General features: G+C 36.6%; 1 protein-coding gene across 30 annotated transcripts in view; it reads right to left on the reverse strand.

Moving 5' to 3' along the window:
- CTNNA3 (catenin alpha 3) overlaps positions 1–24,626 on the reverse strand; it is a 1,507,895-nt gene that overhangs the window by 1,441,354 nt on the left and 41,915 nt on the right. For 5 of the 30 annotated variants that reach the window (XM_003363472.5, XM_070225844.1, XM_070225866.1 and 2 more), the window contains exon 1: positions 21,122–21,279. The exons of 18 other annotated variants lie outside the window; for them this stretch is intronic. The gene's annotated coding sequence lies outside the window, so the exon portion shown is untranslated. Of the gene's footprint in view, positions 1–12,556; positions 12,648–21,121; positions 21,280–24,626 lie in introns of those variants that run through there. 7 more of the 30 variants (XM_070225824.1, XM_070225775.1, XM_070225904.1 and 4 more) reach the window with 5 other exon arrangements.

Raw genomic sequence — 24,626 nt, forward strand, 5'->3', positions numbered from 1 at the left:
CAGATGAGGAGCTAGGTAGGATTCTGGAGGATGTGTAATACATTTCTACTTGTTTTAGGAATTGTTTATTTGAGGGTTTGATTGGAGAAGAAAGCTAGGAGCAATTTACTTTCCTGTACAGAGAAGAAACTAATAGAAATTGGCATAGTTTTAATAAAAGGAGAGAAGAAGCCTCTGAGAAAGTATTGATATTTGTAAAAGACAAACTTTTTTAAAATTATAAGCCACTCTTTAAAGCATTAACATTAATCTTAAAAATCAATTCAGTGAGATTTTTGCATAAGAATACACATATATACCAAATGATCATATGTGGCATATCATAACATATTCAAATTAACACATCAGCCATGAAGACTATTATCCAAATCACTAAACCCAAAAATTTGTATTAACTTGTTCACAATCAATATTCAACCAGTGGGGCTGGCCCGGTGGCGCAGTGGCTAAGTGCACACGTTCTGCTTGCGCGGCCCAAGGTTCGCCGGTTTGGATCCCGGGTGCGGACATGGCACTGCTTGGCAAGCCATGCTGTGGTAGGCATCCCACATATAAAGTAGAGGAAGATGGGCATGGATGTTAGCTCAGGGCCAGTCTTCCTCAGCAAAAAGAGGAGGATTGGCAGCAGTTAGCTCAGAGCTAATCTTCCTAAAAAAAATAAAATAAAATAAAAATAATCGACCAGCAAGTATTTACTGAGGGTCCACAGAGATAAACGGTAAGAAACACATCGCTCCTATACTATATAACTTGGCCTATTAAAAAAATAAATTTATAGTCCACAGAAACAAGTATTACTATCAATGCAAAAACCTTCTCACTTAGCTGTTACCTATTTTCTTCTATAGTTTCCTATATTTACAGGCCTTTAAGAGAGTATGAGAATCTGCCCCTAGATAATATCCTGATATTCCCTATGATACGCATAGAAACTAAAAGAAAAAAGAAAGTATTACCTCTACTTAAATAGATCCTTTATTTATTATTTTAGATATACGAATGGATAACCGTTTTCTTTTTGATTGACGTAACAGACGATGGATGCATAGATGAATGAGTGAATAAATGAATGAGTGAATGAATGAATGAGCACAGATTTTCATGATGTCTCTCTTTTTCAGAATCAACCTCTCAATGCTCCTCTCACTCTCAGTGGTTCTATAAGAGGATGGTTCTTTTTCCTATACCCCTGCCTCCAATCCCTGAGGGATATCAGAATCTCAGGGTAGGGCTCATGTTCCCTCCCAGCTCCTTCCCCTTAGAGTCTACCCCCATTCTCCTTCTAGCCTCTTTCAACCCCCACAGGTCCAGTTCCATAAAATCAGCACCTCTTTGCTCTTCAACCTCTCTCACTCTACTGGATCCTTCTCCCAGACCTACAAATGTGTTACTGTGTATATTCAAAGATAATCGTGATCTCTGTGTAAGTGGATGTGTAAGTGGAAACATCAATGCTTCACCAAGGCCCTTCCACACTGTACACCTGATCCACATGCAGTGAGAGACAAACACACACAAACCATCCTGTAACTAAAAAATCATCCTCCTTGACTCTTACCTTGACATACTCTAATTCTTAGATTAATAACACAGTTTGTTTCTTAAAAATAGAAGCAAATATGTAGAGTGGAAGCCTTACTGTTCTTTAGACGTTATGCCACCTGATGCACTTCACAAGTCTCTTACTATAAAAATGGATATTTGAAGTATTCTTGAGAATAATAAGAATCTACCAAAAGGCTGTCCCCAGTGATTTAACATAGACATTTGTACCTATTCAAAGTAGTGAATTTCAAATATGCTTATAATCAAATATATTCATAATACTTAAAATTCTTTCATATGTCTTCAGCAAAATTTGATATTAAAAACAAAGATAATTAAGCTGAAAGTCTCAAAAGGACCAATTATGACAAATCTAATAATATACGAAAACATTTAAGTGCAGTTACATACTCCAAATTTGGCTATACTATTAAAAACACTAGTGCATAGTAAGCATTTTGTGTTTAGTATCAAAACATGTTCTAGTCAACTCAGGAAACTATAATAAGCTATTTGAAATGGAAAAAACAGGACAATTTATGTGCTGAGTGTCCTAGGATTACTCTAGCCACGTTTTCAAGTAGTTATAAGACATTATTTATTCATCTACTAAAAACTACAGTCATCCCTCAGTATCCCCAGGGGATTTCTCCCGGGACCCGTGTGGATCCCAAAATCGAGGGATGCTCAAGTCCCATAGAAAAAACTGCATGCTATTTGCATATAACCTACGCACATCCTCCCGTACACTTTAAATCACCTCTAGGGTAGTTATAATACCTAATACAATGTTAATACTATGTAAATAGTTGAAATACTGCATTGTTTATGGAATAATGACAAGAAAAAAAGTCTGTACTGTATATGTTCAGTACAGACCCAACCATCATAGGCCTTTCCATCTGCAGTTGAGGGAACCCTAGATGCTGAACTCCCAAATGTGGAACCCTTGGATCTGGAAGGCCAACTGTACTGTAACTGTTGAGGGTTTTGTAAAAAACCCACTAGCATTGTTATTTGCAGAGATAGAGTACACTTTCTGAAATGTAGCACATTTCTAGATAGTTCTCTTATTGAACAGAACCCAAATGGCCTGTTCAGAACCTCCTTGCCCCCTAAGATTGTCACGTATGTCCCTATTCTGTTTATGCTTAACTCTACCACAAGCCACTTACACAAAAGCACCTACAATTCCTTTACTTTTTAAAAGCCATTTCACCTTGAAAAAGAATTATTATTCAAATTGCATTAAGTGAAAAGACATTCATTTCTTTTCAAATGAAAGTATAAATTACTATTATCCTATAATATATCAATATATAAAGACACAAAGCCCTATGATTTAGCCCTTTACTATCTTGCTTCTCTCTCTTTTCCACTGGTTTTATTTCCTTTCTAAAAGTACAAACACAATCTCTTTTCTCAGCTTTTCATCTGAAATGGAGAGACATGCTTCAAGAAAGGCTCCAAAAGTTACTGCCAAGTGGTTCCTCCCAAATGCATTTCTAGGACTGAAATGATTTGTTTGGGTTTGGGTTTGGGTTTCGTTTTCCAATCATTCCACCTACCACTTTGACTCCCTCGAACACAGGCAAATCTAAATTGATGGATAGGATATTCCCACGGTGACCTTTCTGCATAGCCCGGAGCCAATCTATCAATAAAATGTGTCCTTCAGTCTCCATAATGATAAGGTTCCATCAAATGAGTGCTCACAAAGGGGTTCACTTGTTACTCCTCTCATGGCAGGTCCTATCTACACATAAATCAAGTCAAGGTTGCTGATATTGCTTTGTTCTCTCATCTCAGGGACAAGAAGTAAAGAACACTGCTGTGAACTAAAATAAAATCTAAGTGAACTCTCACAGCCTTTAAAAACATGTCCTTTCAATGCAGAATTCAAATGGGTTTTCAAAGCTACATTGAGCACCAGAAATTGGAGGCAAGGAAAATAAAACATTAAGGAGAGTAAAAATTATCCACATCATATGTAATACAGCTAGAAGAGTGTTTTTCAGCCACGAGATAAAAGATAAACCTAATTTAGCCAAAGTATCTTCTAAATCTGTGATCATGTCTTTAATACACATTAAGGAAAGAAAGCTGTTGAGCTCTTTTTTCCATGGAAAAAGTTATAAAATAATAAACCAACAAGTCCTTAAGAAGCTTGACTACATATAGTTATCATTCTTTGAATAAATGCTGTTTCTTATAAAAATCTTTTGGATCTTTTGTATCTGTCCTATTCAATAATCCTGATTGGAGATCAGGGCAATAATAGAGAGAAACTGCAGGATTTTGCAAGTGAAGTCAAAGGAAGATCAAAGTCTGACAAATTGTTACCAACCTCTTGTAGCAATACCACAACGTGAATCCAAAACAAAAGTCCTCCAAGGCACTCGCATTTTATAATCCATAAAATCTTAAGAGTTAGGAAGTACCTCCCAAACAATTTAAGAATACCTTCTACAACATCCTTCATTTCAACAATGTGCTGGGCTTGGATTAATACAAACAATGAGATGCTCACTATACATTAGACAGCGGTGATTACTTTCATAAGGTTCTTCCTTATGTTGAGTTGAAATCGGCCACTTTTGAACTTCTACCCAATAGAAACAGTTAAGTGGGAAAGGTACAGGTGTGGAGACAGACTAGATTAAAATCTTAGTTTTCAGAACCAAAGGAAGGAAAATAAATCTCTCGACAGCAGTAATAGCTGTCTCTAGGGATAGTCCTTAAGGCGGGGCAAATGCGCCCATGTGCATCCTGCCCTTATCCCCAAGCTATCTTTGTTCACAATGCCTCAGTTTTCTTCATTCCACTCTATTCTCTGCTTGAAATCAAACTTATATCAATTTTAAATTCATTTAGTTTAACAAGCATTTCATTTCTAAATGCAGTTAACTCTAAGAGGTCACAGGGTGGGGGGACGCACATTCAATCACACAATAGTATAAACTAGTTCATTGCTCTCCATCTGACATCCTGTGCATGACTCTATTACAGCACATGCCACATTGTATTTCAGTCATATCCTGGCAGAAACAAAAAAAAAAAAAAAGGGATGTTAGATCAGAGAGGGGTGCAGAGAGGCCAGTGGAAAATTTCACCCATTTCCAAAATTTGCCTTGGGGTGGCTATTCTCTCATAAACATTAAAGAGAAAACTTTCTACCGCCCTTTCATAACGCCTGACCCACTGTCTCCAAATTCCAGAGCTCAAGATCCTCTTCACAAAACTGTATTTCTTCTACATAAATTGACATGTTCTTGTGGGGTGGCTCGGAAACCTAACCATCTATAATAAGCCTCCTATAGGAAAGTCACTAATACCAAATATTTCATTTTTTAAAAAATAAACTTCTGCAACAGTTTGTAAGGTGACAGGTGATTCTCCTTTAAGATTATTAAATTTCATGACACAGTCGTCATATTTACCTAATTCATCTAACTTTGTACTTACTTTTCAACTAAACCTGTTCGGATCTTTTTTTCCAGGATTACCACACACCCGAGTTTCCCCATCATGTATTTGGACGATTAATTTTTATTTGTCCATAAATGCAGCATTTTATTTTGTCTTCTTAATATTTCATAGTGTAGAATCCAGACTTTTGTTCCTGCTGGTCGAAAATTGGTTTTAGAGAACCCAATATATTAACAGCCCCTCCTAGTTTTCTGTTTATTCATCAACTTGTTCTGGATGAATTCTATAGTCCCCAAAGTCACTGAACAGGTGAGGGGCAGGCATGAAACCTGATTTTGATACCACTAGAAACCTCTTTCCAGATATATAATGATCAATTAAGAAACACTTTAGATATGATTTTCCAACCAGTTATTAATCACTTTTGTGTGAAATAATCCACCTTTTTCACTTTATCAAAAAAAAAATATATGGGAGGATTTTTCAAATTCTTTGCTGAAACAGAGATACCCTTCCTTTCCTATTCCAGAATCCAATTTAAGAAAATTCTAGTTTGACATGACTCATTCCTGGAGAATCCATGCTGACTGCTAGGAATTACTGCCATGTATTTCCACTTTAATTCTTCCGTTTTCCGAACGTTTGGCACAGGTACATGGTATGGAGGCCGCCCGTTCTACCTTCACTCCACTCACTGCGAATGTTAAGGACAGGCCTGCCCAGTCTGCCCAGCGCTCCGCATCACCAGTTCTTCCTCACTGGTCACATTTGCTTCTCTCATTCTTTCCTCAAATTTCCAAGACATGTGATTGTCAGAGAGGGAGGGTAAAAAAAATGTCATCAGTTGCTCCACTTTTAAGAAAAGACTTACCTGAAATTTTTTAAATATATCATCACACTATGTTACTGTAACAGTTTTTTAATCTGGAGCATGAAAATTGTTGCTACAATAAGCTTCTGTAACAATATCACTGTCCTTTTCCTCTCTTTTTTCCTCCCATCCAAATGCTCTCTGCTATTATTCTTTCCTTAAGTTTATGCAAGAGTGTATATTCACTCTATGTATATTTCTCTACCCCTTTTATTAAAATTATTTTCTGAACATTCAACATTACATTCATGAGAAAATAAATAAATATGTTTAAGACTCAAAAAAAAGAACAAAATCAATTCATGATTTACTGGTATCTATGATTCCATTTAATTTGTGTTTTTCCAGGTACTTCTATTTATTATTATTATTTATTTATTATTGACCTTCTCCCGTATGATTTTCTCTGAATAATTACTATGCACCGTCTCTATTAACATGGTTCTTTCTATGCCGTAATTATTGTCATAACACTAACACACACATGTGTGTGCACATTCACATGACTTTGATGGCTTTATCTGGGAATAGGTTTCTCTTCCCCAAGTTTAAAGCACTTTGATCATGTCAACAAGTCTTCTACCAAAAGTATCTTTGGACAGAGAAGATAGTTTTAGTAGGCCCCAAGCCCCAACAAGGTCACAAATGTTAATCTTATCTGATATTCTAATTTTCCAAAATGTCAGAAGAAAGGAGTAGCTACTAGTGAAAGGTTTCTAAGTACTGAAATAATGTCATTAAATAGAGCATTTATTTACATTGGCATTAAAAATTTATCTTGAATGCATAACAAAACTTTGTAAGCCTCACTCTCCCCTCTGGTCCCTCTCAAAAGGGTTAACATCATGCAGTTAGGAATAACATAAGCAATAGGAACCAAATGTTAGTTGACCAAAAAAAAAAATCATCTAAGAAATCATAATAAACAAATTTAAGTAAAAAAAAGGATGGGGCCGGCCCGGTGGCGCAGCAGTTAAGTGTGCACGTTCTGCTTCTGGCGGCCCAGGGTTCACTGGTTCAGATCCCGGGTGCGGACATGGCACTGCTTGGCAAGCCATGCTGTGGTAGGCGTCCCACATATAAAGTAGAGGAAGATGGGCACGGATGTTAGCTCAGGGCCAGTCTCCCTCAGCAAAAAGAGGAGGATTGGCAGTAGTTAGCTCAGGGCTGATCTTCCTCAAAAAAAAAAAAGGAAAAGGGAGCATTGGGGATTTGCCTGCACCATATTATCAGTTGATTTTATACAATTCAGTCTTGGCTAAAGTGAGATAAAGTGGAAAGAGGACAACTATAATAAAAAATTTCCACTACAATCTCTATACACACCTGTCTTCCAAGCCCACCTCCACCCCCACGCCTATCCCTGCCTCCATGCTCCCATGCAAACATTTGCTGGCTTGTTTTGCCTGCCAAGAAAGAAATACACACAGCTTTACTCACTTGGTAAACAAAAGTATCTCAGGTTTGTCAGAGTCAAAAAAAATCAAGCAATTGCCTAATACATATGATGGAGAAACAGTTGTGTTTCTTTCTTTGGAGATGTTCTTCTTACACTTTACAAATACTTTCTACGCATTTATTTAGAGATCAATAATCTGTGCGAGCTCTTCTACCCAGACTTTTGGTGAGCTATAAGACCGAAATAGTGTGAGAGCCAAGGCAACCTTAGACCATAGGGCATCATTCTTTTATTCATTCATTCACCTTATATTTATTGAGTTTCTACCTTGAGCCAGTTATGGAAAGGGGAGAACAAAAACAATAAACATCATAAAAAGAAAACTGTTCAGTAATTAGAAAATGGCATATGCTATGGAAAAAAGAAAAAGTAGAACAGAGTAAGTAGGATTTGGTGATAGAGAAGTGTGGAGTAGATTGCAGTATTAAAGAAGATCAAGATTAGCCTCATTGAAAAGGAGATATTTGAGCAAAGACTTGAAGAGGTGAGAAAATTACCCAAGCAGATACCTGGAGGAAGAGCCTTCCAGGCAGACACAACAGAGCAAAAACCTTAAGACAGGAGAGTGTTGGCATGTTTGCAGAACAGCCAAGAGGCCAGTGTGAGTAGGGTGGGGTGAGCCACAAAGAGCGTAGTAAGAGAGGTCAGAAAGGTAATGGTGGGGCAGCCGTTGGGGGCACTGCAGATGATGTTGAGCCCCATGGGAAATACTGCAGGGATTTGAGCACTAGAGAAACAAGACCTGGTTTGTATTTTGGAAGATCACTCTTGTAAGTAAAATGAAGTATATCAGGCAAGGGCCGAAGTAGGGATACCACTGAGAGGCTCCTGGAGCAATCCAGATGAGAGAGCATTATGGCTTAGACCTGAGTGGTTACAACAGAAGTGGACAGAAGTGGTCGGATTACAGATATATTTTGACAGTTGAGCCAATAGGAATTCTTGACAGATTGGATACAGGAGAAAGAGAATTCAAGATATCTTTAAGTTTTCTAGTCTGGAGCAACTGGAAGGATGGAGTTGCCATTAACTGAGGTGGGGCAACTGCCAGAGAGTCGGGAAGATGAAGAGTCCAGTTTGGGACATGATAAATTTGAGACACATATTAGACGTCCAAGTGAAGATGTTAAGTAGACAGTTGGATATACAAGAGCAGAGTTTGAAAGAGAAATCTGGGATAAAAATATAAATGTTAGAGTTGTCAGCATAAAGGTGGATGGCATGAGACCACCAAAGGAACAAGCAGACTGGGAAGAGGCAGGTCAGAGTCAAAGGATTTTTGCAAGTGGTACTCAGAGGAGGTTGATAGAATTAAGATTTGCCTTTGAGTGAATTAGAAAAACATGCCCCTTCTGGGCAAATGAATTAGAAAACAGTGCCACTCTCTGAGTAGACACAGCCCTGCAGGTGTGAGCAGGAAGGCCCCCAGTTTGCCCAGCAGAGGAAGGGCTAGATTTCGGCTCTACTCAGCCCCTCACAGGGTAATATGCAGCAGCCAGTGAGAGACACCCTGCTGCCCCGACCGTCTGCTAAAGGTCTAACTTCTCCTACATCTCATCACTACTGGATCTCAGTAATTAAAAGCATTGGCTTTAAAGTTGGACTGCCTAGGCGAGAATACAAGCTCTGTTCCCTGTTCACTGGTGACTTTAGACAAGTTACTGAACTTCCCTAAACATCAGTTTCCTCACTTATACAATAATACTACTACCCTCCTCAAAAGGATCTTGAAGGTTAAATATGAAAATCCGTATAAAAGCCACAACTTAGCCCATGTCTCTGACACCTAGCAAGAGCTCAACAAATATTAGTTGACGTTATTATCCCCTTTTCAGTAGGAGAGCAGAGTCTACTTGTCTACAGTAATGATAAACATCTCTCTTTCATCTATACAGCTTGTAATTATTGTTCAAGGGTGCTTTCATTGTTTGTTCCCATAACAAAAGAGTTTAAAACAAAGCTCCCCTCTGGTACTTCATTTTATTAGATCTCTTGCCTTCAAAATCTAAGGCATATTTCCTACATGTGCATTAATTAGAAATGCAATATGCCTAAATACACTTTTTAAAAAATGTCTAATGCACAACAGCCTCACAAAGGATCTTGAGCCCTTTGAAATCAATTCCAGAGTGGTACATAAAAGTTATGCTCCAGCATTAGGGCCACAACTGTTAAATGCACTGCATATCAGGATACTCGAGAGCCTGCACTTTTTATTTCCTTAGCTTCCAAGAAGTCTGGGTTTCAACAGGACAAAACAATGTTACATTTTATAATAAAAAGTAAGTATCTTTAGCATGTTTTAATTCAAACCTTAAAAAGCTTCCCAGAAGCATTTGAAGTTCTCTTCATTAAACCTTTGAATAGTCACCTTACTGTCAGTTCTTTGAAAAATAATCAAATTGAGCCCCTCCCCTGCAAAAATTATGAGTTTTATGGATTCTTTATGAGCAGACCCAAACAAAATTAAATTAAATTAAAACATTTGCTTACTCTAGCCATAGTAACCAAAATAAAACTTGCTTCCTCACATACACAACTTAGATGAGAGCTGCAAAAATAGTGAAACAAACAAACAAAAAACCACAAACGAAAACCCCCAAGAGATTGCCTTAACCAATATGAAATAAAACAAAGGAAAATAACAGATTCTACTTATGTTTAGGTCTTATATTAGGTCCCTCTTATTGTGAATGGCTAGTCAAGTCTAATCTCCCTCCAAAATAGAGAAAGCAAAAAGTTATAATTCAGTTTCTGATTTAACTGAAAAGAAACATTGTATATAAGAATTTAACAAGATGATCTCATTACCCCTCTCCTGATAACATACCTTTCATGTTATTTTATAAAATGTCAGTTCATACTAAAAGCTCACCCTATATTTCATAATAGCACACATTTTCAAAATTGCAGTAGGGAGAAAGGACAGAAATGCCCCATGGTTATTCTGTGTAGCAGTGCCTTCCAATTTAAGGACATTTTGTACCATATAAAAATTACACCAGAAACAAACCCTATGAGATCCTATTTCAGATAAGCCCAGCATGAAGGTTACCTACGTGTAATTTAAAAAGCCAAAGAACTAAATTAGTCCAATTGAAATTTAAGAAGAAGATAATCTAATATGTGAGACCTCAGAGAAGATTTCATTGAATCACCCAGAACAAGAATAACCTTCAGCTATAAGACATCAAGTTTAAGCAGCCAGGGCAGAAGTAACATGTCCTTCATAGACACCCTGAAAGTGACATTGACTTTTCTTGCTGCAAGTCCAGTGGGCCTATGGGTCGGTTCTATTCCATGATATTCTAAGACAGCTCAAATATATGTGAATTCTCCCAAGGTCTGGTATTTTTGAAAGGCAGAGATCAAAAAGAATGGTAAAGGAAGTGGAATTCTTGTCAACCTCAGTTTGAAGCCAAAAAATTCCCATTTCTTCTTTGTTCTCTGATTAACTAGAAATAAATAAGAACGTGCTTATCAAAATAAAGAAAATGAGATCAAAGTTTTCGAAAACACTATATTCATTTTTCCATAAATCTATTACACTTGGGAAAACTGTATGTATGTAACTGTCTTGAGAACTTCAGCTTCTCCTCTGCCTCCTGCTTTTCCACTCTTCCATACTTCTTGAAGAGAGTTGGTAAAAGTCTGGGCCCGGGGGGCCAGCCCGGTGGCCGAGTGGTTAAGTTCGGTGCTCCATTTTGGCCGCCCAGGGTTTCACTAGTTCAGATCCTGGGTGCGGACATAGTACCATTCCTCAGGCCACGCTTAGGCAGCATCCCACATGCCACAACTAAAAGGGCCCACAACTAAAAACACAACTATGTACTGGGGGGATTCGGGGAGAAAAAGCAAAAAGAAAAGAAAAAAGAAGATTGGCAACAGCTGTTAGCTCAGGTACCAATCTTTAAGAAAAAAAAAGTCTGTGCCAGAATCTTTCAATCCAACCAACAAATTCACTATTTTACCACTACTTTTTAAAAGTTTCTCCAGGAGATCTGACTATATACCTATTAACCCTATTTAACATCTCTCATCCTGCATGCTAAGTATTCACTAAACAGGAAATAAAACTTTTCTGGCCTCAAAATATCACTTTCATGCTTCTCCCCTACCCTTCTGATCCTTCTTCCCCACTGTCTTTTGCTGGTTCCTCCTTATCTACTACCTTCTCTCAAAAGTAGGTGTCTCACCCCAGGTTCAGTCCCTTACATCTGATCCTCTGCTCACATTACATTGTTCTCTCAGAGCAATCTCATCCTAGAGCTTCAATTCAACCTAGAATCTCTGATTCACAAAACTTTGTCTACAGTCAAGACCTCTCACCTGAGCTTCAGAGCCCCCAGATCCATTCCCCATCAGGCCATCTCACAAGCACCTCAAAACTGAACTCATGATCTTTTCCCCAAAACGTGTTGCACCATCTTCAGTTCTGATCTAGATTAATCACAACGCTATATAGCTGGGCACCCAACACAGTCACTTGAACACAATGCTGGAATATTTTCTTTTGTTCTGCCTGTCCTTCACATTGTGGAAAAATCACATTACTTTTATCCCCTTAACTCTTCTCATATTGGCCATTTCCTCTCCAATCCCATCTACTACTTCCTTAGCTCAGTAATGATACCCTAACTGGTCTCCCTGCTTCTAGTTTTTCACTCCTCCAATTTATTCTCCAAACTGTTCCCAAAGTGATTTCTCTAATACAAAATAAGATAATGCTACACTAATGCCCTGCTTAAAACCCTCAATCATCATCCTATTGTCTCCCAGGATTTCTTACAATGTATGGTAGAGTAAATGCATGCTTATGTTACTTCCTTCCATCAAAACTAATGGAAAACAAAAAAAGATTAAAATTAAAACCACCATCTTCAAGGAAACTTGTCATTACTTCAAATTACGAATAAAGAAATACAGTGAAATCATAACCAAATAAAATTTTTTAAAAAAGGGATGGTGAAAGTCTATATACAACTCACTGGGAAATAATTTTCTCTAAAAGTAAGTGCCACAATCCTGAAATTCCTATCCAAGAGTTCTTTGATTAGAATATTAAGATGTAGGGTGTAGATAGAGAATAAAAGGGATATCTTTCTAAAGACCTAGTTTGACACTATAGGATCACAAGAGTGGCAGGGCAGAATTAGCATGATGACTGCCATTTCCGTCTATAATGAAGCCCGCCTGGCCGGGGAGCTGGTAGAGGTCAAGCGGAGTAAAGGAAGGAAGGGATGTTGAATCACCTGTTCACAATGCTGATAGTCTGCGACTTAAAGGACTTTGCCGTGAAGCATATTGAGTTTTGGAGCAGCAACCACTGAAAGAAAACTTTTCCTAGAGGCAAAGGAAATAACGTTAGTGAGAAAATATTCAATATCACACATGGATTAAAAATTGCCAGCTACCTCAATTCATTCCCACTCAAGCCCTGATCCTCCCTATGCTGTTCTTCAAGAAATGACTGGTGACATACAAAGTAATGGGAACTGTACATAAAAACTGCAAAAAAAGAAAAAGAAAGAAGACGAAGAAGAGGAGGAGGAATCCAAAAAATTCATAAAAACAAGAATTAATGAAGGAAACAGAAGAAGAGTTCAGTGAAATAGTTATATGTGGACTCAAATATAAATACATACACACATATACACAAGTTCTCTCTTTTAAAAAGAACTCAAGAAGAGCTACAAGATTCAAAAAAGAGATAATAAAACATCATGAGGGAATGAAAAACAAGATAAAAGAACTCAAGAAACAAATTGAAGGAAAAAATAAAATATTACAAAGATAAAAGGAACATTCGAAGCATCCAATACACATAGACTAAGAGTACATTTGGGGACATGGTGGACAGACTAGCAAAATCACAAATCAAAAAATACAGAAAAGCCCAAACACTCTTCTTTGCTCATTTTTCATATATATACACACACACATATATACATTATACATATATATGTGTATGTATTTACCCTTTGACCTAGCAAACTCACTTTTAGAAATCTACTCCAGATATAAACTAGCAAAAGTAAAAAGTGATATATGCCCAAGGCAATTCATTGCAGCAATTTTTTAAAAGGAAGAAAGAAAGGAAGGAAGAAAGTGAGGGACAGAAGCAGAGTGGGGAAGAAAAAGAAAGGAATGCTATCACATATCCACACAAACAAGCACTACCCAGCAGTAGAAGAGTGAGGAAGTTCTCCATATATGCTTCTGTGGAGTGATTTCCAGGCTATATTGTTAAGTGAAAAAAACAAGGTGCAGAACAGTGTTTACAGTATACTTCCTTTATGTAAGAAAGGCAATGTTGAAAAAGCATCTGCATTCTTGCTTACGTCTTCAAAAAAAGAAAAAGAAAGGATAAACCAAAAACAAAGTAAAATGGTTATCCTTAAGGAGGAGGGAAGGAATAGAGGAGACAGAAATGAATGCTAAACTTCTCTGACTGTACCTAGTTTCAGAGTTTGAACTTTGGAACCAAGTAAATGTTTTACATAATCATAAAACAATTAACTCACAAGTCAATCCTGAAAAGTATAAAGCAAATAAAAGAAAATAAACCTTAACTATATTTCACATTAGCTTCATAACCACACCAAAACAAATAATACTGTGACTTCAAAACACAGTATTTACTTTAATCACTAGAGGAATATATTCTAGGACAAAAGAACGTCAAAGTAATCTTAATCTGCATTTAGTATTCATGTATGTATATACACACACACACACACCCCCATATGTATATACATACATACATATGTATACGCACTCACATTAGGAGAAAGCAAATAAGTAATTATGCTCATGTTGTTAGGAAATAAGATTTCTAGAATAAGAAAAAAGAGATACAAATATAAAATTTAAAAGTTTAAATTAAAACTCTATAATCATATATGAATTGGAAATATCAATATGATCTCATTATATATTTTTCTCTTCCTAAAAAATATCTATTTCCCAGCTCTGTTCACACACACACCAAAATATGGGCAGCAAATGCAACCTAGTGCATAGATTATGTTCCCTAAATATTATTTCCCAATAAAAGGAACTAGGCTCCTTGGTGGAAAGGCTGGTGGAAGGTGTAGGGCAGGAAATGTACAGAGTAAGCCTGCAATATCTTGTGCTAAAGAGCAACTTGGCTTTTGTCAAAAGGCTCAGGAACCAATTTAAAGGGGTTCTCACCGGCCAAAAGTGGGAAAATTTTAACATCAAAAGAATAAAGAATACAATACACTGAAACATATGCAATATATAAAAATTCATTAGGAAAGCCATCCAAATGAGAACAGGAACAAGACAAGGGTGCCCTCTCTCGCCAGTCCAATTCAACATAGTACTGGAGGTTTGGACCAGAGCAATTAGGCAAGAAAAAGAATTAAAAGGTATCCAAACAGGCAAGGAAGAAGTAAAATTCTTGCTGTTTGCAGATGACCTGATTCTACACATAGAAAACCCAAAAGAATCCACCAGAACTATTAGAAATAATCAACAACTACAGCAAAGTTGCAGGGTACAAAATCAGCTTACAAATATCAGTTGCATTTCTATACACTAATAACAAGCTAGCAGAAAGAGAACTCAAGAATACAATCCCATTTACAATCACAACAAAAAGAATAAAATATCTAGGAATAAACTTAACCAAGGAAGTGAAAGACCTATACTGAAAACTATAAGACATTATTGAAAGAAACAGAAGAAGACATAAAGAAATGGGAAGATATTCCATGCTCATGGATTGGAAGAATAAACATAATTAAGATGCCCGTATTACCTAAAGCAGTCTACAGATTCAATGCAATCTCAATCAGAATCCCAATGACATTCTTTACGGAAATAGAACAAAGAATCCTAAAATTTATATGGAACAAGAAAAGACCCCAAATAGCCAAACCAATCCTGAGAAAAAAGAAGAAAGCTGGAGGTATCACAATCCCTAACTTCAAATATACTACAAAGCTATAGTAATCAAAACAGGATGGTACTGTCACAAAAACAGACACACAGATCAGTGGAACAGTACTGAAAGCCCAGAAATAAAACTGCACGTCTGGGGGCCAGCCCCATGGCCAAGCAATTAAGTTTACCTGCTCTGCTTCTGCTGCCCAGGGTTTCGCCAGTTCGAATCCTGGGCGCAGACATGGCACTGCTCATCAAGCCATGCCTAGGTGGCATCCCACATGCCACAACTAGAAGGACCCACAACTAAAAAAATACACAACTATGTTCTGGGGGGCTTTGGGACAAAAAGGAAAAATAAAATCTTAAAAAAAAGAAAACGCACATCTACAGACAGCTAATCTTCCACAAAAGAGCCAAGAACATACAATGGAGAAAGGAAAGTTTCTTCAATAAATGGTATTGGGAAAACTGGAAACCCACATGCAAAAGAATGAAAGTAGACCATTATCTTACACAACATACAAAAATTAACTCAAAATAGATTAAAGATTTGAATGTAAGACTTGAAACCATAAAAGTCCTAGAAGTACACTCTTTGACATCAGTCTTAGCAGCATCTTTTTGAATACCATGTCTACTCAGGCAAGGGAAACAAAAGAAAAAGTAAACAAATGGGACTATATCAGACTAAAAAGCTTCTGCAAAGCAAAGGAAAGTATCAGCAAAACAAAAAGACACTGGGCCAGCCCCATGGTTGAGTGGTTAAGTTCATGCACTCCACTTCTGCAGCTCAGAGTTTCACTGGTGTGGATCCTCAGCGTGGACCTAGCACCACTCCCCAGGCCATGCTGAGGCAGCACCCCACACAGCAGAGCCAGAAGGACCTACAACTAATATATACAACTATATACTATGGGGCTTCGGGGAGAATAAGAAAAAAAAAAAGAAAAAGAAGATTGGCAACAGATGTTAGCTCAGGTACGAATCTTTAAAAAAAGAAAAAACGTGGGGCCGGCCCTGTGGCCGAGTGGTTAAGTTTGCACACTCCGCTGCAGATGGCCCAGTGTTTCACTGGTTCGACTCCTGGGTGCAGACAAGGCACTGCTCATTGAACTACACTGAGGCGGCATCCCACATGCCAGAACTAGAAGGACCCACAACTAAGAATATAGAACTGTGTACCAGGGGGCTTTGGGGAGGAAAAAAATAAAATAAAATCTTTAAAAAAAAAAAAAAGAAAGCAAAAACGTAAAGACAACCCACCAACTGGGAGAAAATATTTGCAAATCATATATCTGACAAGGAGTTAATTTCCAGAATATATAAAGAACTCACACAACTCAACAACAAAAAACAAACCCAATCAAAAAATGGGCAGAGCATATGAACATCTTCCTTCCAAAGAAGATATATAGATGGCCAACAAGCACATGAAAAGATGTTCAACATCACTAATTATTAGAGAAATGCAAATCAAAACTACAATGGGATATCACCTCACTTCTGTCAGAATGGCTATAATTAACAAGACAAAAAATTACAAATGTTGGAGAGGATGTGGAGAAAAGGGAACCTTCATAACTGCTGGTGGGAATGCAAACTAATGCAGCCACCGTGGGAAACAGTATGGAGATTTCTCAAAAAATTAATAGAAATACCTTATGATACAGTTATCCCACTATTAGGTATTTATTCAAAGAAAATGAAATCAACAATACAAAGACATCTATGCACCCCTATGTTCATTGCAGCATTATTCACAATAGCCAAGATGTGGAAGCAACCCAAGTGCCCATCAACTGATGAATGGATAAAGAAGATGCAGATCATATATATATATATGTATATATGTATATGTGTGTATATATATATACATATATATATATATACATACAATGGAATACTACTCAGCCATAAAAAAGACAAAATCGTCCCATTCACAACAACATGGATGAACCTTGAGGGAATTATGTTAAGTGAAATAAGCCAGACTGAGAAAGACAAACACCATATGATTTCACTTATATGTGGAAGATAAACAAACACATGGACAAAGAGAACAGATTAGTGGTTACCAAAGGGGTAGGGGGGAGGGTCGAGGGCAAAAAGGGCAAAGGGGCACATATGTATGGTGACAGATAAAAACTAGACTATTGGTGGTGAGCACAAAGCAGTCTATACAGAAACTGATATATAACAATGTACACTTGAAAATATACAATGTTATAAACCAATATGACCTCAAAAAATTATTTTTTTAAATTCATTAGTTCAAAAAACAAAAACTCATTGGTCACCTTTCAAATTTGCTAGGACACCATCGTATTTTTCTGAAAATTGATAAATAATGGGAAATAATCAAGTATTTTACTGATTTTCTGGTATGAACTATACTTTAGGGTAATGAAGTAGTAAAGAGGGGAAGAGTTCTTCTTTACAGAATAATTCCAACCAAGAAAAACTAATAAAGAATTATAGAATGATAAAATCACTATTTTCAACCTTAAAAAAATAATAGATCTAGGCAGTGGTGAACAAAGGCTAAAACCATTAGGTAAATGATTAAAGGAGAACTTTGAGAATCAGGCTTACAGAGCCTGAAGGCACTGATCAATCTTAACATCCCCTAAATTAAGACAATCCAGACTCTATGCCTCTGGATATGATGCAGTAGGAAGTACACCACACCACCCACAACGTGTTCTTGCCAAAAGAACCGAACCTAAATTTAATCAAGCCTTGTCTAGATCGAACTACCAGGAGCAAGTGGAAATCTCACACATTGCTAATGAAAATGAAAGCTGGTATAGCCACTTTTAGAAAACAGCTTGGCAGTTTCCTATAAAATTAAACATACACCTCCCCTACGACCCAGCAATTCCACTTCTTAGATATTTACTGAAAAGAAATAAAAGCATATGTCTGCATAGAGACATATGCAAATATTCATGGTGGCCTTATTCATAATAGTCAGAAACTGGAAACAACTCTAATTTTCATCAACAGATAGATAGATAAACAATTTGTGATACAACCATATTGTCACATGTTACGCAAGAAAAAGAATGAACTATTCATACAGGCAACAACACGAATATTTCTCAAAAGCATTATGCTAAATGAGTCAGACAAAAGTAAGTACACACTGTATGATTCCACTTATATGACATTCTTGAAAGGGCAAAAATAGAGGGACAGAAAACAGATCAGTAGTTGCCAGTGGCCAAGGGTTAGGGAGTGGCTTGACTGCAGAGGGCAGAAGGAAACTTTTTGGATCGAAAGAAATGTTGTTTGATTACAGCGGTGGTTATATGACTGTATACAATTTGCCAGAGTTTATAAAACTGTAAAGTCTAAAAGAATGAATTGAATGTATATAAATATTTTCCTCAATAAATTTGACTTTTAAAAAATCTTTTGTGGAGGCAGCCCTGCGGCACAGTGGTTAAGCTCCCGGCCTCCCCTTCAGGGGCCCAGGATCACAGGTTTCAATCCGGGGTGCAGACCTACACACTGCTCGTCAAACCGTGCCATGGCGGCATCCCATTTACAAAATAGAGGGAGATTGGCACAGATGTTAGCTCAGGGACCATCTCCCTGAAGCAAAAACATCTTTTCTGTTCATCTCTTACCCCAGTGACACAGAAAATATTTCTAGATTATTTCACTTACAAGATAATTATCTATTTCTACTGATACCCATTGGTTCTATAAGCTCTTTGAGTGGATCTCTCACTAGCATCTCTGAACTAATGCTTTCAAAAGTTAATTAGCTTTTCTTAAGTGTTCTTGACCCCTCTGGTACATCACTCAGTTTATCTGGTGCCTAAATCCTACTTAATATCTTCATAATAATTGCTTTCCCAATTTCAAACCTATGTGTCCAGCTTATCTCTAAAGTTGTCCCATACATCTGACATGTCACCTGTTTGATTTATAATTTTTTCTGTCAAGAACTCTAAGTCAACCTGCATATATGTTTACAGTACAAATGTACAAAAATAAAAGCTTTGAGTATTTTCTTTGTTTTTGTTCTGCTTTTTTAAAAATAATCGTTCCTTACTGGTCTTATTTTTAACAACGGAATAAAAAAGGAATCAAATGATTATCCCTGACTCATCATGTTAATTTCATATCTGAAGATATTACTGAAGATCCTTAGCAAAATTTTAACTGTTACACTTTTGTCCCTTTTCAATACTATTATGTGAAAGCACTGAGTTTCTAAGCCGGCTCACTTACACAAGGCGGGTGCGCGGCACAGAGCTGAAAATCATCAACATAGCAGTTGTTTTTTGAGTATTTGAAGATCAAAATACATTCAGGAGTCCTGCCTCTGAATTCCTTCCTCTACCCAACAACTTTTCCCAATTAGATTGATCCAGTTAGTTTTGACCTAACAGAAGTTGAATTTCAAGTAAACTTTATCACTAGATTGAAAGAGTGACAGGAAAGGGAGTAACGAATCTCACAAGCTAGTCGAAAAAACATACTATGGCTAGATCCATATAAAATTGCTAAATAGATTAAACATTGTCTTGATCACATCCATTCTAATATGTAGATATTTGACCTTATTTAGATAACTTCTTGTTGTTTCCCAAAAACTAAGCCTCTTTAATCTTTCCTCTGAATTAACAGTCCAAATTTTTTTCTGCTCCTAGAAAACTTGGATCCACACTTATGCCCACATAAATCAGTGTGTGGGTTAAAAGGGCAGCAGTTCTCAACTCTTTTTTCCACCAAAACACAAGTGACATTTAAAGTGTAGTTAATATTCACCATCCAACACACTCTCCTCACTCTGGCCTGCCACTGTTGGTAAGGGAGACAGCTAGTTTGCATGAAATTCCCCCATCAGATTTCCATACTCTGTATTTTCTCTCTCATCAATCCATAATACACCGGTATCATAAAACCAGAGTTGAGAACTGCTGCATTTTTTGCCTTATTCCTGACTGTTTTATATCCTCATATTTGTTTTTCTTTCTTTTTTCACTCCACTTTTAATTTACCCTATCTTGAATTCCATGTAGCCTTGTAAGTCACTTTAAATCCCCTCTAGAACAAGGTAAGGAATGAACAAATAACCATTCCATGTATCTGCAAAAGCAATCTCTTCTCATTTACCCTAAATAAAGTCTTAAAACTTTAACTCCTTGCTGCCTCTTAACTCTTCTCTACTATATTGAACATACGAGTATCAGAATCCATGAGTTCCTTCTTTTTTGCTTTTATCAAGTCTGTTCAAAAATCTTTAAGGGTGCATACAAAAAATACAGGAAAAGCATCCATGCACAATTCAGCTTAGAGGCCCATGGTGGAAATTAACTTGTTTGCACAAATAAAGACCCTGCTTGCTGCACACCTTTTCTGTCCACAGAATGTAAAGCTTCCAGCGTCTTGCCCACACTTACTCAAAAAGTAATAGCTCATTTACACAGTAGGAACTTTTAAACGCTCTGATGTCAGACTACTATAACTTGGGCGTTGGCACATGAGAATTTGTTTCAACACTATTTTTAAAACCCCTAATAAACACCCCAAATAGCAGAATTGAGCCTCTGCTCAATCGAGTCTGCCTGAGTCGTTGTGAAAGAAAAAATGCGGAAGAGAACCACACTTTTATCTAAATCTGAAATGCCTGCTAATCTACTCGGAAAAGTAGATATTTATAAAATTGGAGATTTTATGAAGTAGTTCAGAGTTTAGTGTTATTAAAAGGAAAATTAGTTATAAAAGTAGTAAATGCATAACATAGTAGTTTCTATTCATCCCACTTTATAGAAATAATGTCATTTAATTTTCCCCAAAGTTAGCTAACCAAGCAACAGATAATCTATAATTATTACTATTTGCCTTATAGCGAAGTTTGATTTTAAAAAGTTTGACACTTCACTCACCTACTGCAGGACAGAGTATTGCCCATATACAGATACTAAACCAATTGTCTAAGCAATTTCTTGTATTTAGAAATTCAGTGCCACTATTATGGCTCACAATTTGGCTTATGATGCATCTGTAAGCAAACAGCCTGACAAGCACCCTAGTGTATTTCAGGATGACTGACAGGACACAGTGGCTCAAGCAGGAAGGGGGGATGGGTGCTCTTAAAGCAACATGCCAGTGAAGGGCGACATCAAACTGTAGAATCAGACTTGAAATTATATTTTTCAAATTTGCAATGAAATAATGACATATTGCCTCATGTAAGCTTTTAAACATAACTTTTGTGTGCATTATACGCCCAAAACACTGTAAATTCCAAAGTGACTTTAAGAAAGAAAAAAGGAAAAACTTAAAACAGACATTCTGTATGATACTTCTTTGAACTTATCAAACTTCTAAATTACTTAAGAATATTTCAATTATTTTTAATAGAAATTAAGACAGAGTCCCCAGAGAAAAGCACTTCTTATCTCACCTCTACATGTTTGCCAATCACTCTTACAACAGTAATTTAACTAATGAAAGCAATTAAATATCTTGGTTAATCAGAATTAATATATAATCAGAATTACATATATTTGTTATCAGAGGTGGGCAGAAGATCCTGTATTTTGCCCCTTACTGTGTTCCTTCCCTATGGCCTACTTTCATGGTTAAAAAATAGATCAAAAGATTAGGAAATTTCAATTGTGGCTATTTCCATATTAGTTGCAATTCAAGAAATAATTTAAGTGAAATATTAGCTTCATTCTTCATATTTATAATTTTTCCTAAATTATTTCAGAATATTGCACTGCTCAATCCTTTTATACAGCAATCAGCCCTATTTTTTAAAAAAAAAAAAAAAAAGCCACTTTTCTTAAACGCAATCCCTCATTTAGCCCACAGAGGGCATCACTTGATTCTGCAGTCCCACAGTATTGCATCCAATCGCACATCTTCATACTTCACCTAGGAAGTAGAACACACCATCTCAACTTTCCCTATTAAATACGTTTAGAGATATCCCGTTCTATTTTGCCCATATAAGTTTGACTCGCAGAGCCCATATTCGTGTTTAATACCTCTCATCTGTGACAAAGTCTACCGTTATTTCTTCCTCTATCGGCTCAGTCAGATACATCCTCATGGTAACAAAAGAAAAGTAGTAGATGGCCAAGAGGTAGCAGAATTGCGTTCAACCATCAGAATGACTTTCCAAAACCCTAGATTTTTCTGGGACAAAAAACTAAACAAACAAAAACCCTACTTAAAGATTCCAAGCCCCATTAGAAAGTCCAAAACAATTCCAAAGAAAATAGAACTACACTACAAAACAAAATAATTTCTCTTCAAAATTACATATGACATTTGTAAATTGTTTAATATTTTTAATTGCCCTGTTTAATTTTTGCTAATTGTCCATTATATATTAGAAGCTCTAGGATAATTTTAGAAGATATGTTTCCAGTTATCACAACATTATTATATTTCTCATGAGCACATAGTGTTGTGACTAACAAAGTCTTGTACAAGCCACAAATTCTTTATTTTACAACTTACCCACTTCATTTTGGAAAAGCATGTACATTGATTTGCCCGATCTACTCTAAAAATATTTTACCATCTAATTAGCTAAAATCATGACTACCACAAATTTATTTTGACAGAAGACAAAAGTCTTCTATGCTTCTCTGAAGGTATTATCACAAACATCAAGTTTACTAAGTCAACAGTGGCAAAAATAAAGCAGATCTAAAGGCTCAAAGAGTGATCTCTCTTTTCATGCTCCCACACTTGCTACTAATGACACATCCTTTACACTAAAGTATTAAATTCTCCAAAGAAATAAGAAATAATCATTCTCTTCCTCAATTGTGATTCAAAATAGCATATTACAGCTTCTTTTCCTTTAAAAGAGAATTCTATTTCTGATAATGAAAACAAGTTTTGGATTCTTCACTACATAAAATTGTTTTTAATACCTGAATGTGGCAGTCTCCTTGCTCATATAATAACTAATGGTAGTCATGTAAAAATCATATTTTACATTTGGAAATAAATGTATTTCAACTGTTATTGATTCTTTCATAAAATTTTGTATCTTTAACTTTCTAAACTGACATAGTCTCTATAATATAAGAGAGAGAATTATTTATCAAATTAATTTATAAGATAAGCATCCAGAAGAAAACTAGAAAGTCAGTTTTTCCAGTAATTTGCTTATCCTTTTCACCAATCATCTACACATTTTAGAACATACAGATAACTAATTTTTGTTGTTGTTTTCATCCAACCGCGCAATTCCAATTTACTTTCCAACTCTGAGTTTCGTTTCTGACACATCCTGAACTGTCTCCTTCAGCAATTCTTGGTTTCCTCAGGTGGCTTAAGAATCTACATCTAGGGGTTGGCCCCGTGGCCGAGTGGTCAAGTTCGCGCGCTCCGCTGCAGGCAGCCCAGTGTTTCATTGGTTTGAATCCTGGGCGCGGACATGGCACTGCTCATCAAGCCACACTGAGGCAGCGTCCCACATACCACAACTAGAAGGACCCACAACGAAGAATATACAACTATGTACCGGAAGGGCTTTGGGGAGAAAAAGGAAAAATATAATCTTTAAAAAAAAAAAAGAACCTACATCTAAAAGGTCTTGTTAGTCTCAATTCTACTTGTGACTAAAATAATTTTTCAACAAATGCTTTGAGGGGCAGGAGAGATTGAATGACTAGTGAATAGATACTACTTATTTAAAATAATCCTTTTTACTTTTAGCAAAAATGCCTCCATACATTTTATGCTCTATTTGAATTTTCAATTCGCTTTTCATATATTTCATTTTATGTTGAAAACAATTTATTACCTCCCTAAACTATTGCAGTGGGCTCATAACAGATGATATTCACACCAATGAGCAAGCCCAGAGCAAGCTCTAACTCTGACATATGCTAGGTATCATGAGTTCGAGGTGTGACTGGCATGTGCAAATGGGTTATGTCCCATGGGCAGCTGGAAATGCTGCATCATATAGCTCAGGAGAAAAATCAAGCCTAGAAATAGAGATATGGTAACTATGCATCCATGTTTCACCCTAAACCATGAGACTAAATGAGCTCTCCCGACTCTGAGAGGAGAGAGAGATAAGGCACCAAGGATAGTACTTTCAAAATAAGTACCTGTTAGGGGTAGGAAAAGAAGGTAAGTCATGAAAAGAATAAGCAGAAACTCAAGGCAAACTTGGTTCAAATTCAAATTCTAGTTTACTCTGCTTGGCCTCATACACATTGACCCCCCCTTTATCCTGTCTTCCTCGTGTTGTGAAATGAGACCTGTAAAGTTGCTATGAAGAATTACATGGACTCTAATAAAGAGCTAATTACAGTGCTAAATAATTCACTTATCAGTTATTGTTATTTTGTAGAAAGATGGTTTTCTCTTTGTGAAATTCTACTTTTCCAAATCAAATGCCATTGAATTTTA

Source organism: Equus caballus, chromosome 1, assembly GCF_041296265.1.
Source record: "Equus caballus isolate H_3958 breed thoroughbred chromosome 1, TB-T2T, whole genome shotgun sequence".
Classification (NCBI taxonomy): Eukaryota; Metazoa; Chordata; class Mammalia; order Perissodactyla; family Equidae; genus Equus; species Equus caballus.